Below are 15311 nucleotides of genomic sequence, written 5' to 3' on the forward strand. Positions count from 1 at the left end.
ATAAATCAGCTTAGAAGGGCAAGCATTTATAAAAGCTGTATTGAAGCAAACCTGTCACCAGGAATGCACTTTTTAGCTGTAGACAAGCTCCAATAGCCTATGTTCTGCTGATTTTAAAAATTTTAGCATTTAGAATCTTTTCAGTACTTTATACAATTTTATTTCACATTACTTGTCTCCCTGCCAGCAGTGTATAGTGTGTCCTGATGGGAGGGTGGGGGTGGCACTGCATCAACATGTGTGCCTGTCTCTAAGTCTCCTCATACATTCTTCCTCTACTCCACAACATCCCTTCCCTTTCCGTTACTCACCACACACTGCAGACAGGGAGCCAGGTAATGTGAAATATGGTTTTATAAAGTACTGAAATTAATCAGAATGGTGACAAAGACATTTTTAAAATTTGCATAGATTGGCTATTGGAACCTGTCACCAGTTAAAAATTACATTCCTGGTGACAAGTTGCAAGTGCTGTAAATATTCTACCCCATAAAATATTACCCTTCTCTGTAGCTCTGGCATCATAGAGACTTGTCAATATGCAAATTCTATGTATGTGTCTGATTTTTGTTTTGCGGTTTGTATATTCAAAGGGAATATGTCAGTTCCCAGCTCAAGTGGCCTTTCATGCCTTATTTTATGGTAATCTGTAGCCTACAGAGGAAATCTACGGCTACATTCAGATCTCAATTTAGTTTTAGGTTGCAGGGATATGTTGGAAGGATTTCAAACATACCCTTACAAGGGAGGGCCAGGCATATCCCAGTGCACACATAAAGTGGGATATGTCATCCTGTTCATCCCCTCTAAGAGGAGGAGTAAACATTGGCAGTGTCCAGGGATTGGAGGCTCTAATGGCCACCACTGAGCAAATACATCATTCAGCGTCTTTCCATCATATCATATGTTTCCCTCAGACAAATATGGCGTCCTGAAGAAATCATTTACAAATAAATATAATCAAGCACTCATCACTATTTTTTTCTAGAATGACATCTACAAATTCATGTGAAAGCCAGAGATGATGGAGTCCCTAAGAAAACAAAGGCTAAGTAATAAAAATTAAAATTTCTAAGTGAACTAATATACACAAATCCTGTGACTATGAATACGGTACATGTAGACTTGTTACAGTACATAGAATAGTAAATTATTAGGCAATAATAACCATTACAAATGGTTACTGAAGCCACATAGATAAAATTGAGATGTGAGATATTTAGTGCTGCTTCTCTTAAAAGCCTAAAAGCAGAGAAAATGCATCCACCCATAAAATCTAAAGACTTCACATGACATGAACAACGTGGTTTACAATGTTCACTCTGTTTAGGATTTAAGATGCATTAATATTATGCACTGGTGAAGAAGAGAAATAAGACAATGCATTGATGACTTTAAATGCAAATTGACCATTATAGAGCGGCTATTAATAAGGTTGTGCATTAGGTTGTACAAAACCCTGCAAGAATCAAGCTCCAGGATCCCATGAAAACATCTTTAACAGGGTTCCCTAACTACCATGTGGCATGTATATCACTGGTGGTTTCTGAGCACCCACTGCACTCTCTATAATACTACACTTTGTAGTCACATGATATTATTATGTATTTATTTTCTGATAATGTTGCACTAGTCAGGAGAGCAGCAGAAGGGAAGGGTAATCGGATATCTACCTTTCCCTGTTCTCACAAAGCTACAGCAGTCTTCTTCTTTACTCCTGTGTGCAGTGGCTGTTTGTGGCTCTGAAGTCGGGAGACAAGATGATAACTTTTGCCTGCTTCAGAGCTGAGTGAGTAAATGTTATCTTTTTCCCACTGCAGGACATATATTGGGGTGAGAGGCATTGAATTCTACAGAAAAAGGGGCACTCCGGCTGGTGTGAGGGAAATTTGGGCTGTCTGGGTGAGGGGTCTTGGTTCTGGTGTAGTGGCATTAGCTACTGGTGTGGAAGCACTCTGACTGTTGGCTACTGTAGAGGCACATACTTGTCCTGGAGTTGTATCAGGTTATTTAATAATGTGTTTGACACCCCTGGTCTAGGGTATCAAACTGAATATTTGTCCCGGTCATAACATAAGAAAATCCAACAAAGAGAAGAGAGTACAGAGACATGCCATATACCAAAAAAAGGTAAATACTTTATTGATACATCATATCATCACAACAAGGACACAAAAAATAAAAATTGAAAAATTGTGAATAAAATATCACAAACAATACCAATCCAGGAGAGCCAGACATGTGATAGTGTTGCCTAACCTCTCCTGGATTGGTATTGCTTGTGATTTTATTCACAATATTAAATGTTTTTATTTTTTGTGTCCTTGTTGTGATGATATGATGTATCAATAAAGTAGTAACGGTTATACGGCATCTCTCTGTACTCTCTTCTCTTTGTTGGTCCAGTGAATTTGACATGCATTTACCCAGACGTCAGCATTTGGGTTGTGCTGGCCCCATCCCTTAGTTTGTGAGTCATAAGAAAATCCACCCCATAATCTGTTATTGAGTCTGGGGACAAAGCTTGATGATGTGTTTCACTAGTGTCTGCCAACTTCCATCACACTGCTGCACTGAGGAGACAAAAAACTAGCACATTATCAGGTAATGATACAATTAAACTATTTTCTTTATGTAGACCTATGTCTGACGTGCTTAGTACAGTTTAATATGAACCACTATCCCAGGGGAACACCAGAAAACCTGAGTCAGTTCCTAAAAGAAAAACAATAAGATAAATGTATAGTCTTTGTTAAAGTAAATTTAGCTACATTTTGCATCTCCTTTCCAAGTAGAATATATTAGCAGTATTCCCATGATGTGTTTCAAAATGTGCCATCCATAGTTTGTATTACAGCCAGAAATGAAATGTGCCAAAAAGTCATTCACAGCGCAAGACAAGACAAGAAGTAGATTTTTGTATCTAAATATTGAATGTATGGTTTTTCAGTGACTTAATTTGCCCTTTTTGTTTTGCCACATTTGTGACAGTTATGCTAGATAAAAAACATTACAAAGATACATATATAAAAAGAGTAACTCACACATCATAAAGGGCACTGGCTTGTCAGAATGGCAGTAGAATAGTCTTTAGCAGTGAAGGGTTCAAGGTTTCATTCCAGTTGGTGCCTCTTCTGTAGTGTTACATTTATGAGCTATATAATTTTAGAGCTATATGTAGCAGATTTGTCACAAAACTATTCATTATCTATCCTTAAGATCGCTTTATCCTGTTCACAGTGGAATGTAAATGTGAGGCCTCAATGTAGGTAAATAAACGGCTTTGGGGAAAATTGTACCCAAACTTTTCCCTGAGCATACCTAAGGAACAATGCTTTATCTGGCCATAAAATGGCTTGTGGTTATAACTGTATTTTTTTCTACATTGACATTTTTTATATTTGCAATCCTTCCTGAATTGAAGGTAGAGGTTGGTTGCTAGCGTTTTCAAGAAAAAGAGGGTGTTCTCATCTGGTGATTCACATTTAATTTAAGTTACCCTCAATATATACATTTCTTCAATTGCATGTTAAATTACCTATGTGGAGATAATTTCCTATAAATGTAGCCACGTTGTTCCTTATAAACAAAAAACATTCTCCTTGGATACGACCACCTCCACAACCAGGCACCGGTGGCCGCACTTGCACTATTGAGGTGCTCGAGTACTTAGATACAGCTTTCTGTACCACTGTCTGTGGGACATGCGGTAACTTGCTGCCAAATCATTTATATAGACAAATGGCAGATTAATGAAATTAAATGTAATTATCCAGAAGAAAATACCCCTTTTATTCTGTTACTTAGAAACCTTTTTGTGTTATTATACACAAGTGCCAACCAGCACCTAAATAACATACTTGGGGTGAGCTATAAAACCTCATTTTAAGTTTCGTCCACTTCCTGTGGTCCACAATACAATTTTAAAGAGGTATTCTCAGCTGGGAATTCACATTTCATTTAAATAATCTACCAAATGCATACATTTCCTCAATTGGATGTTATTAAAAATATGTGTGAGGGTAATATCCCATAAATGCGGTCATATGGTCCCTCAAACACAGAGATCAGCTATCCATTGATACAACCACCGTTGCTTTAAAATTGTGCAAACAAATAGTTTTTACATACAAAATTTCGGGGAGTTACCCCATGTCCCTGTGATAATGAACACTAAATCCAGGTAGTCGGGCAAATCAAGGACAACCAGAGACAACATGGCTACATTGGGAAATTATGAGATGAGATGTGTACCTATAAGAGATGCAGTCCATTCAAGTTCTACAATTTTGACCAGGGTCAGAATTCTGTCCACTGGAAGTAAACATAGAAGCTTTCTATAGAATGACAGCAAGCAGAGATCTAGAAAACTATGAGGAAATGATACAAAAAATATATTAGAAATTTAATAATTTTTTATCATACTAGCAATCACAATCATTTGCTGTAATTTAGTAGTTTAGTGGTAGTTTAACCCAAAACAATATATTGGGGCAGATTTACATACCTGGTCCTGTCGCGATCCAGCGGCACGTTCTCTGTGGAGGATTCAGGTCTTCCGGCGATTAACTAAGGTAGTGCGCCCAATGTCCACTAGGTGTCGCTGCTGCGCTGAAGTCCATTGGAGTTCACTGGAGTTCACGATCTGTTGCTGGGTGCAGGTAAGCGCGCGTCAAGCAACGCTTTTTTTAAAAAAAATACAGCGGTTTTTCCGACTCTGTCGGGTTTTCTGATGGCCACGCCACCCGATTTACGTTGCGTGCATGCCGACGCCACAATCCGATCACGTGCTGCAAAAACTCAGGACGATTCAGGGAAAATCGTCGCGAAACGGTAATATTCAGGTAACCCGACGGAAAAACGAGATTCAGGCACTTAGTAAATGACCCCTATTGTGTTGAGTTAGCCAGCAGCTGAATACAATGCACCACCTGCTTACTAGATATTTATATATAATATTTTAAAGTTGTTATCAAGTTTTATATCGGCAGTTTACAACATAACATAAACAGATGTTGGAAGGAGAAAGTGAGAATTTTATTGAAAATTTTTTTTTTTTATGTGTTTAGAAGCTCAAAACACAATGGGGCAGATTTATCAAGCTGCCTGAAAGTCAGAATATTTCTAGTTGCCCATGGCAACCAATCACAGCTCAGCTTTCATTTTACCAATGCTCATGAATATTTTAAAGGGGAGCTGTGATTGGTTGCCATGGGCAACTAGAAATATTCTGCCTTTCAGACAGCTTGATAAATCTGCCCCAATGTATGGAATTTAGTTAAATATATTATTATTTTAATAACTTTTATGTAATATATACATTTATCTACAACAATGTAAATGATACAGAGATCGAATAAGCTAAATGCTTAATGGCTCAATTTAGTCCAAAAACCAAGAGTCATGCCTTGGACTATGTACATTTTTTGTTTTAGATACTATAAGTTCCTCACTAGACTAAAATTAGGGGGCAGGTCAGGGTTTAAAAGTACCCAGTGACTCAAAATATTAGTGCAGAATTTAGATACCATAAATCCAACCAAAAGGTGTTCTAAATGTACACAATAATATCTGCAGATGAACCAGATTTATCATACAGAAAGAGTCTATGTGATACAAGACCTTAATGCCTAACTATAAGATAGCATTTATAAATTTCCCCAATTTGGTTTTCAAATGCCTTGTAGCAATGGACAAAGATATTAGGGTATGTTGGGTATGTAGAAGATGGGGTTGCTTCTGGCAGCTTTACATTCACTTTAAAGGAAATCTATGGGAACATGAGTAGATATTTTTTCATAGTGACGATAACTGGATGACTCATACAAGTGATGGGTCATTCGCAAATGAGCTGGCACAAAGAGCCAACTCTTATTTGTGAAGGACCTGAGACGGCTCCCGTGAGTGAGCCGATGGCTCACTAAGCCCCTTAACGGTTCACCATGCCCCCTTTAACCCGATAATATCAGGTTAAAAGTGGAGTGCTGCGGGGCGCCTGACTGACCTGTGGTTCCCTATTATATATCTAATAGGGAGCCGTTCAGGAGCCAGAAGAGCCGGCTCTTCTTAGTGAGCGGAGCCTAATGAGCCAGCTCACTAAGAAAAGCAAGAATTCCCATCACTAACTCATACACAGCAGATGGGGGATGGTGCAGCGATTGATTACTTCTGCCTGTCAGGGGCAAAACAGTGATGACATATTCTGAGCTTATAATGGGCAGGACAAGGCTGAATCAGTGCATAATTATGGGGAGGAGAGCACCGGGCAGCAACAGGAGTGACATAGCCTCATTATAATAATTTTATAATTGTTTTTTTTAGCAAAACCACTTCAGGGATTAAACAAGATATGTTTCTGCATCAGTGTAACTACAGCATTCTTAAGGTATGCTTGGTTGATAATGCATAAAAACAAATGGTACATTTCTTTTAATCTAGATATGAAGGATGAGCAAGTAGGGATCATTAAAAGTGCACTGAGTACAATTGGTACCTCTAAGCTCATTTGAACATGTGTGAAAGGACAGTTGTCTTCACAAATTCAGGGCTGATCACTATGAAAAGATATTTACTCATGTTCTCAGCAATATTACTACAACAGAGTTCCTTCAGAGATCTCTACCATCAGATGAGCTGTGGATCTGTGAGATTCTACAACTCTTTTATCCTCAAATCAATCGAACTTTAAACCAGGGAAAATGACTATGAACTAGGCCCTTCTTGTTACCTTTTTTTCATTTGTGACTTATCTTAGACTGTTTGTCAGTATGCCTGACTCTGTGTATAATGAAAATTCCTACAGGATTAATAAAGTTAATAAGTTAATAAAGTATCACATCCTATTTAGAGATGAGCGAGTAAACTCTTCCGAGCTTGATGCTCATTCAAGTATTAGCGGACTCGAAACGACTTGTTGCTCGGACGAGTATTTCGCCTGCTCGATAACGAGCTTTCACTTAAGGAAACACAGTGAAGAACATTGAAGAACACAGAGAAAACAGTGAACACAGTGAACACAAGATCATTTAAGTGAAGAACACAGTGAAGAACACAGTGAAGAACACATTGCAGATGTTTCCATACATCTGCTAAATTATCAGAAGACATCAGTGCCGAACGCATTTTGTTCTTCACATACTATTGTGAAGAACACCGTTCTGCACTCGTGTCTTCGGATAAGTTAGCAGATGTATGGAAACATCTGCATGAGTGCAGAAAGGTCTTCTTCACAATAGTATGTGAAGAACAATATGTGTGAAGAACACATTCCAGATGTTTAGCACGGGTCATTCTCCTTTTTGAAGTTCCACGAATATTCAATTGAATAAAAAAAAAAATGAAGAAACAGGACTGACTTCCTTATTTCTCAATAAAATGACACATTTTACTGCAGAGCCTTGGTCCCCTTGAAAAATGCTCAAGTCTCCCATTGATTTCAATGGGGTTCGTTATTCGAAACGAGCACTCCAGCATCAGGAAAAGTTCGACTCGCATTTTAGTGCTCGCTCATCTCTAATCCCATTATATCTTAGAGTTTAAGATTGTCAGAAAAGATTGATAGCCATCCACTATATAGGAGATAAAAAACGGTGCAAGTTCAGGTGCAAACAAATTCACTGAACAACATTTTGACTGATATGAGCCTTTCTCAAGCTTCAGAAAGAATTTTCTGTTCCTTTGCACCTGAACTATACCCAAACACAAATATTAAAAAACAGTCACACACATTCTACCTGACACACTATAATTAAAAAATTATTTCAAATGACCGCTTTATGGAGTCCCTTCCAAATAGTAGTCTAAAGTCCTGGAACAGGACTGTCATTGTCAGTGCACATATGGCTTGTAGCAGGTTAACAACCACAATTGAAGCCAATACCTACCTGGGCTGTAAGCGCCAACTGTTTGCTGTATACCAGCTTTGTATGGAGAAGGCTCAGCTTCTGAGCCCCTTACTGTCCCAGTATAGTGTCTGCCAGCAGGGGTTATACCAATAAAAAGCATAAAACACACTCTAAATTACAATGAAAACATTCGTGGTGTATGCTAAAGGAGGTTTAAAGTTTGACAAAATGTTTATGCAGGATGTAGAAAGCTTCTTATACAGCATCAATCAACTCATTTTTCAGTTAATGTTGTCTACTAGGCAGTACAGGCAGTCCCCGGGTTACGTACAAGATAGGTTCTGTAGGTTTGTTCTTTAGTTTAATTTGTATGTAAGTCAGAACTGTATATTTTATAATTGTAACCCCAGTCAAAATATTTTTGGCAATTGGATTTTAAAAATGTTGGGTTGTTATAAGAACCAGGATGAACAATATATTTTAATTGCAGACACCATTGATAACTGTTACAGCTGATTATTGTAGCGTAGAGCTAAAGTACAGTAAATTACCAAAATCCTGAGGTCCGTTTGTATCTAGGGGTCGTCTGTAAGTCTGGTGCTCTTAAGAAGGGGACTGTCTGTAATAGTAAATCAGGCCCAGTGTCTGCATACTGTATATGTACTTTATAAGCTATGTAAGAATAGCTTACAAGTTGAAGCTTCATGAACTGTATGTATTATCTCCATTAGCTACAGAAATTCCATTAGTGTAACCCAGTTGATGAACGATACCCTGAAGCAGGTACCTCTGGTCTATTACATTATATAAACACTTGTACTAATTACAAATTGTTAGAGACACATAAGGATAATGTATTATGATAAGAAATTGGAAGAAAAGTGCCCATATAATGATCCTGGGGCCTTCTACTGTCAGTGTCCACCACTTATCGCCTTGATACATACATCCTTTAAGCAGGAATTTGACAACCTCTCTCTTAGTTTTTTAACAAATTCACTGTCCCTAAAATACTATAATATTTATAGTGGTGGTTGGTGCTTTTTAAGTTTATACTTACTTGGTGCCAGGCTAAAGCACTTCTACTTGGAGAGACATAGGAGCATAAGGGACAAAAAGGTATACTGTAAGTGGTTCTCCACCAATTTTATTTGCAATATGCATTAATATTGCTAATAATAATGCTTCATAGCAATCTAATAATGCCTTTACCTCATCATCCAGCCATTCCTATTTATAAAATGGCCACAGATGGATGGTCGTGGGATCTCTAACTACCCTTGAGCAAAATACCTTCCAGGATCTTAAGATTGTATGAATTCTAAAATATGGTCCTGGAAGGCCAGTTTGTCATGGACAGTTAGTATCACATTGAACCCACACCTAACTGGTTTGACTCGGGGCCACACACCAAGGAAACATGATTTTGAGCACCATGATTTCAGATGAAAATTTTATTAAAGTGTTCTTGTTTTCTTCAAAAACACAAAAACAAAATAATTCACTTGAATATGCTTAATGTTGAATGTATACAGTATAATGTAATGATACACAGGAGGTTAATTTAGAAATTAATAAAAACGATAAAAAAAATCTGAGTTCTAAATTACTAAGATTCAAGTGTAAAAATACCATAATCATGCCTCCCTGGTTAATGTCACAAAGAAGGTAGAATGAAGCAATAAGCGCTCCCCGTGGGAAAGGAGAATGGATAAACTACACAGCTATTATCACTGTCACTCACTTAGTCTCTCTGTCTGTGCATGTGGTCTCATCTCAAACATTAATATAAATTTCACTGAAAAATTGATTTTACTTTTAAGAAAGTAATTATTCATGAAATTCAGAAGTATGAAAACAGAATAACATTTAATATATGTTTTTCCTGTGAAGATTAGACACAAACATTCTGTGCACCAGAGAGAGTGGTATAAATACAGATATTCTCACTGTTCTTGGTAATCTGCTATATTAATATGTTGTTTTATCAGACCATAATGTGACAGTTTTGGTTCAAATTAAACTATTGCTTTTGATGAATTTTGACATTTGTGTCACTGCCTTTCCTTCATTTTGACATTTTAGGTCAGTTTTAATGCTCAATAAATGGTTAGTTAAGAAGGACATCTGTCCACCTAAAATGATTTCAGACCACCAACAGATTTCCGATAAGCTGCCTCATATGTTCCAGTGCTAATGACCTTCACAAAATAACAAGTTTTTTACACAAACTGAACACCCTCATAAATGAACAGCAATAACCACTATACAATTCTGCTGAACTTTTAACTTTTTGTAGATTTGGCTGCAGATTTAAGTCGTACACTATAATGCAACATACATGGTAAATTAATATAGCCATAGGTGGTTATTTATCATTAGGCAGGCTCCTTGGGACAGTTTTATGTCGATTTTTGGGGCTCTGGTGCCCATGAGATTCATTAAAGTGGCTTTGGCCCTTTAATAAATGTCCTTATGGTCTATTTTCTGTCTGGGATTTTCTTTTTTAAAAAGTCCCAATTGTTCTTCATGTTTTAGATAAACATACACAAATTTAATGTTGTTAACTATTCATGGCTGTTTTGTTGATAATGAAATTAGCAGTTAAAAGGACAGAACTCGTTTATAGTTACCGATCTCCACGTCAGGGAGACTTGCTTGAGCACCAGTCATGCATGTGTGGTCCGAACTCTCTGTTCCATGTCCTCTTGTACTTCCCAGCCTCTTGAACGTGCACACATGTGCTGCACACAAGGTGGTGCTTGTTTGCAGTAGCTGTGTGTATAGATGTTCGCTCTCTCCAGCAGCCAATATCTGTGCACAACACACACAGCTCAGAGGGGAGCGGAGTATCATGGGACTTGAAGTCCTTCTGCGGAGCTTGGCGACCATCTATGTTACACCGTCCAGGGTGAGCAAGAATAGAAATGTAATGACCTCTCAAAAAAATATTAGCCACAGCAAATAGAGGAAAAAGCGTAGGTCTTTTACAGCTGTGTTCAGCTTCCACCACGTGAAAAACGCCATGTTGGGAGAGCACGGATCCACAATTCAGTTGAGATGTGCTAAACATATAGAAACATAGTCCAGCTCTAATCCATCGAGACTTGGCATTTGGTTAAAAATTGTTTGTGTTATTCATGACAAAATTAATAAATAAATAAGTGGACATACATGATAAAGGAGGCAGCTGGTGCCTGAAACGCGTTGGACGATTTCGATGTATGTCCACTTTTTAATTTTATCATGAATAAAGGGAACAAGTTTTAACCAAACGCCAAGTCTCGATGGATTAGAGCTGGACTATATTTGTATATCCTTTACAGGTAGGGAATGTAATTATGATACACAGGAGGTTTTTTTTACATTTGGTGGCCTGACAACCCCTTTAATATTCAATGCAATGTAGTAGGAAGCTGAAAAAAAAACAACAAATGGAGTGACATTGGGCTACATTTTTACAGCTTTCACTGTCACTTTCTGTGAGCACAGAGATAGCAAATTTACATAGGTTTTATATTTTGATACATTTAGTAAAATCTAAATCTTCAGTACAAAAATGTTTGTTTCTTTATTTTTTGCCATATTCTGAGTCCGTAAAAGTTTTTATGCTTCAGTATATCGAGGTGACTTTTTTTGGTAGTTGAACTGATGTTTTCATTGTTAATATTTTAGGGACTGTACATCTTTTTGAAATATATATCTAATTTTTTTTTTGTGTTGCAAAATTGTTAGGGGCGGTTTTCCATTATGTTCATATCCAGGAAAAATGGCCTCCTAGGGTACTTGCACCTAATCTGATTGCTCATACCGTGTATAATAATAATACTATGAATATTATGCAGCTCTGTATTGGTCTACCAGGACTCCCAGCTGTCATGGGAACGGATGTCCGCCCCTGATAACCTAACAGAGGGTGATCATCCAGCCATAGAGGGCAACATGAAGCCAATGTGGACTATATTTAAGCCAATATTTTATATCAGGCACCATTTACAGTAAAAAAGTATACATTTCTATACTTTCTATCATTGGGCTGCCTACACCCATCATCTAACATGTACAAAATTACAAAAAATGCTCCCATGTTGAACTACAACAGATTTGTTTTGCATAATTTAGTTTCAGTGTCAATTATTTCTGAATCTTCCTTTAAGCTTATATAGCTGACACTAATCTCCAGGGCTCTCTGTTGTGTCACACAATAGAAATAGTATTCATACATGACACTACATTGACATGAAGTTAAGAGAAAATAGTTGTGATTTGAGATTCAAAGTCAAACATATTGTCATGCTGTGGTGCCCATGGGAGATTCTAATGCTGGAGAGTTCTAGTCTAGTGTTCATTATGACTGCACTGATGATTAGGTATAAAGAGAGATCAGGGGAGGTGGCAGAAGTAGTCACTTATCTATTCAAGCTACACATTGAAAGTGTCGAACTTTAGCATACAGTATAATACAGCATCTACACGCAGTGCTGGCATATCAAAATCTATCGTTATGTGTGTAAATATTTTCTACTTTAATGGATTAATGTGTTGTATATAATCGAGTATAAGCAAGTTTTGCGGCACAATTTGTGTGCTGGAGGGTAAATACTAAGTTTATAATTTTTTGGGGGCGGGGGGGGGTTGGTGCTCTGGACTTTTCATTAATGGGGGGTCCTAAGGACAGTTTATTAACACGGCGTTCTGTTGTGGACATTTCATTAACACGGGGTGCTGTACATTCTATTAATGAGGGGCTGCTGCTAGAGATTTCATTAACTGGAGGCACTGCTGCTGGACATTTCGTTAAATGGGGGCGCTGGTGCTGGACATTTTGTTAATTGGGAGCGCTGCTGGACATTTTATTAATAAGGGCACTGCTGCTGATGGACATTTTATTAAATAGGGCACTGCTGCTGGATATTTCATTAATTAGGGGGATGGTGCTAGACATTTTATTAAAGGGTAGCGGCTGCATTTCTCACTCTAGGTTTATACATAGGGGTCATTTATTTTTTCCAGTTTTTTTGTGGTAAAACTAGGGGCCTCGGCTTATACTTGGGTTGGCTTATACTCACGTATCTATGGTATGTACATATGTAAATTAATGGTATTCCTCTTCTGCAGTCTTAAACAAAGGAAATCAGCCAGCAAAATCATGCATGATGAACCAGGGTCGCTTACTAATAGAACCAGGCACTGTGATTGTGGTAAACTTATATTTGTTATCCGTGCCCTTCTTCCTTATAAAATCAACTTTTACAAAGATGCTAATGACCCTGAAGGGCTCTGGTGGGCAATACCAGAGCCCATTGGTGTTATAGCTTCCGAGGCTATTGCACTATGCAGATAACACCCTCTCCCTTTGTGGGAATACAACTAGCAGAGGGAGAAGGGAGTTCTTGGTGAGAAGTAGAGGCAGTATAACAGCCTGTAAATCTACAGCTCAAAGAGGCTCTGGTAATACCCCCCAGATTTCTTCTGGTTCATTAGCATGATTTAAAAGTTGATTTTCGAAGGAAGGAGGCAATGGATAACACACATAAGAATATTACCCAGTCACAGTGACTTGAGCTATGATTAAGTGTCTCCGGTTTATCCATGCTTGATTTTGATGGTAGTGAGTGAACTGAGAACACTACCATTAGAATACAAGTAAACTGTGGGATCCCATCCATACAGAAACCCAACAGTGGCTTCTTATAAAGAGAGATTTTAATTACTTAATTATTTATTTATAAAATATTAATTGATGAAAATCTACCAAAAAATTTATTAATTTATTTGTTGCTGGCAGCTGTGAAGAAATTGGGGGCCTGAGAAAGAACTTAGAGTTTAACCTAAATGTTCCGCCTAACATATTTGTACAGTACTGTATACAAATAAAACCTTATACTTCAATGGAGTTTTTCTTCTAAAGTACCGTTTTAACCCTTAAGCATGTCATTTTGTAAACGTCATGAAAGCACTGATTTTGGTAGTTACCCTACTAGTCAAACCAACCATGTGACTTATAAAGCAGTTGGTTGATTAAGTCATTAGAGGGTGCTGTATGGGTTGCCACACATCCGGGAACCTGAGGCTCCCTGGCCTATCAATTGGCATGTTCAATTACAGGCGGTCCCCTTAAGAACACCCGACTTACAGACAACCCCCAGTTACAAACGGACCTCTGGATGTTGGTAATTTACTGTACTTTAGTCCTAGGTTACAATAAGCAGCTATTACAGTTATTAAAGGGGTTTGCAATTAAGCTTTATTGTTAATCCTGGTTCTTATGACAATCCAACATTTTTATAATCCAATTGTCACAGAGACCAAAAATGTGTTGTCTGGGGCTACAATTATAAAATATACAGTTCTGACTTACATACAAATTCAACTAAAGAACAAACCTACAAAACGTCTTGGAAATGACTAAAGTTTAAAGATTTATTGCATAAATTTAATATACTATAGAGAACTGGCATTGCACATGATGTAACCTACCTTAGAAGGAGAAGCTGATTTATATGAACAGGTAAGGACTTACTGAAAATCCCTCCTGCTGCTGGTTATTTAAGGTTAAGGTTGAATGAAACCAGTGACTTGGTGTGGAAAAGGGAAGACAGGCCCTGTTTTCTCTGTCTCTGCCCTTTAGGAAAGATGTCTGATAACTTTGATCTTTTTAGCTGTCTACAGTGTAAAAGGCATGAGTCTGTGTGTTCTGTGCTTGCAGACAATATGGGCTCATGCATTTTTAATGAGCTTTCTTTCCTATTATCTTTACCTTAACAAATCAGGACTCTGGCTGCCACTTTAGACTGTGCAGTTTGGGAGCAGTAAAGAGAAATAGGAACGACTTGTCCGTTCCAAGAAATCTTGCTTCAAGACGTTACTAGACAAATGTGTTTCTGATAAAAAAAAAAAATCACATTTACTTCAGCATTTTTCTGTGTTTATTGTAGCATATGTAATTCAGCTAATCCCTTTGTAGCACAGCCTATTTATAGTGTGCAAAATTATAGGGGGATATCAAAATCTGTATTTGTATATGTCAGTGTCTAATGTTATACTTTGTATTCTAAGGGATGCAAAATAAGTGAAATATACAATATTATAATAATAAAAAATAATAAAAGTTAGAAGTACCAGATTTCAACAGTTATGGTCTATTTCCTTGTGAGTTTTCAATGTTAGTGATACTGATGACCTTTCCATGTGGAAACCCACTAATTTCAGCAGCCATTCCCTGATCCCCATATCTGAGCTTCACTCATCAATATCATTAAAATGGAAAAACCCTTTGATTACATCTATGGTTTCATATGTATGTTAGTGGAGCAACATAGGGAACCTAAATTGCAGGAGAAGGGAAAAGATGTCTATATTTAAAATGTGATACCGATTGAAAAACATAGCTGTGATTGATATTCAACATAAAGGCTCCACAATGAGACTGAACCTATGCTATCACAGCAGAGACTGACGACAATG

The 15311-nt window shown here is 37.6% G+C and overlaps 1 protein-coding gene and 1 long non-coding RNA gene across 7 annotated transcripts in view; one reads left to right on the forward strand and one right to left on the reverse strand.

The window, feature by feature from the left end:
- Positions 1–15311, reverse strand: part of PCDH9 (protocadherin 9) — a 1504706-nt gene that overhangs the window by 782722 nt on the left and 706673 nt on the right. The window lies entirely within an intron of this gene.
- LOC140116540 (uncharacterized) overlaps positions 2535–15311 on the forward strand; it is a 38071-nt gene continuing 25294 nt past the window's right edge. The window contains exon 1 of the long non-coding RNA XR_011852800.1: positions 2535–2604. This is a non-coding gene — a long non-coding RNA (uncharacterized lncRNA). The remainder of the gene's footprint in view (positions 2605–15311) is intronic.

The sequence above is a fragment of the Engystomops pustulosus genome, chromosome 2 (genome assembly GCF_040894005.1).
Source record: "Engystomops pustulosus chromosome 2, aEngPut4.maternal, whole genome shotgun sequence".
In the NCBI taxonomy this organism is placed as follows: domain Eukaryota; kingdom Metazoa; phylum Chordata; class Amphibia; order Anura; family Leptodactylidae; genus Engystomops; species Engystomops pustulosus.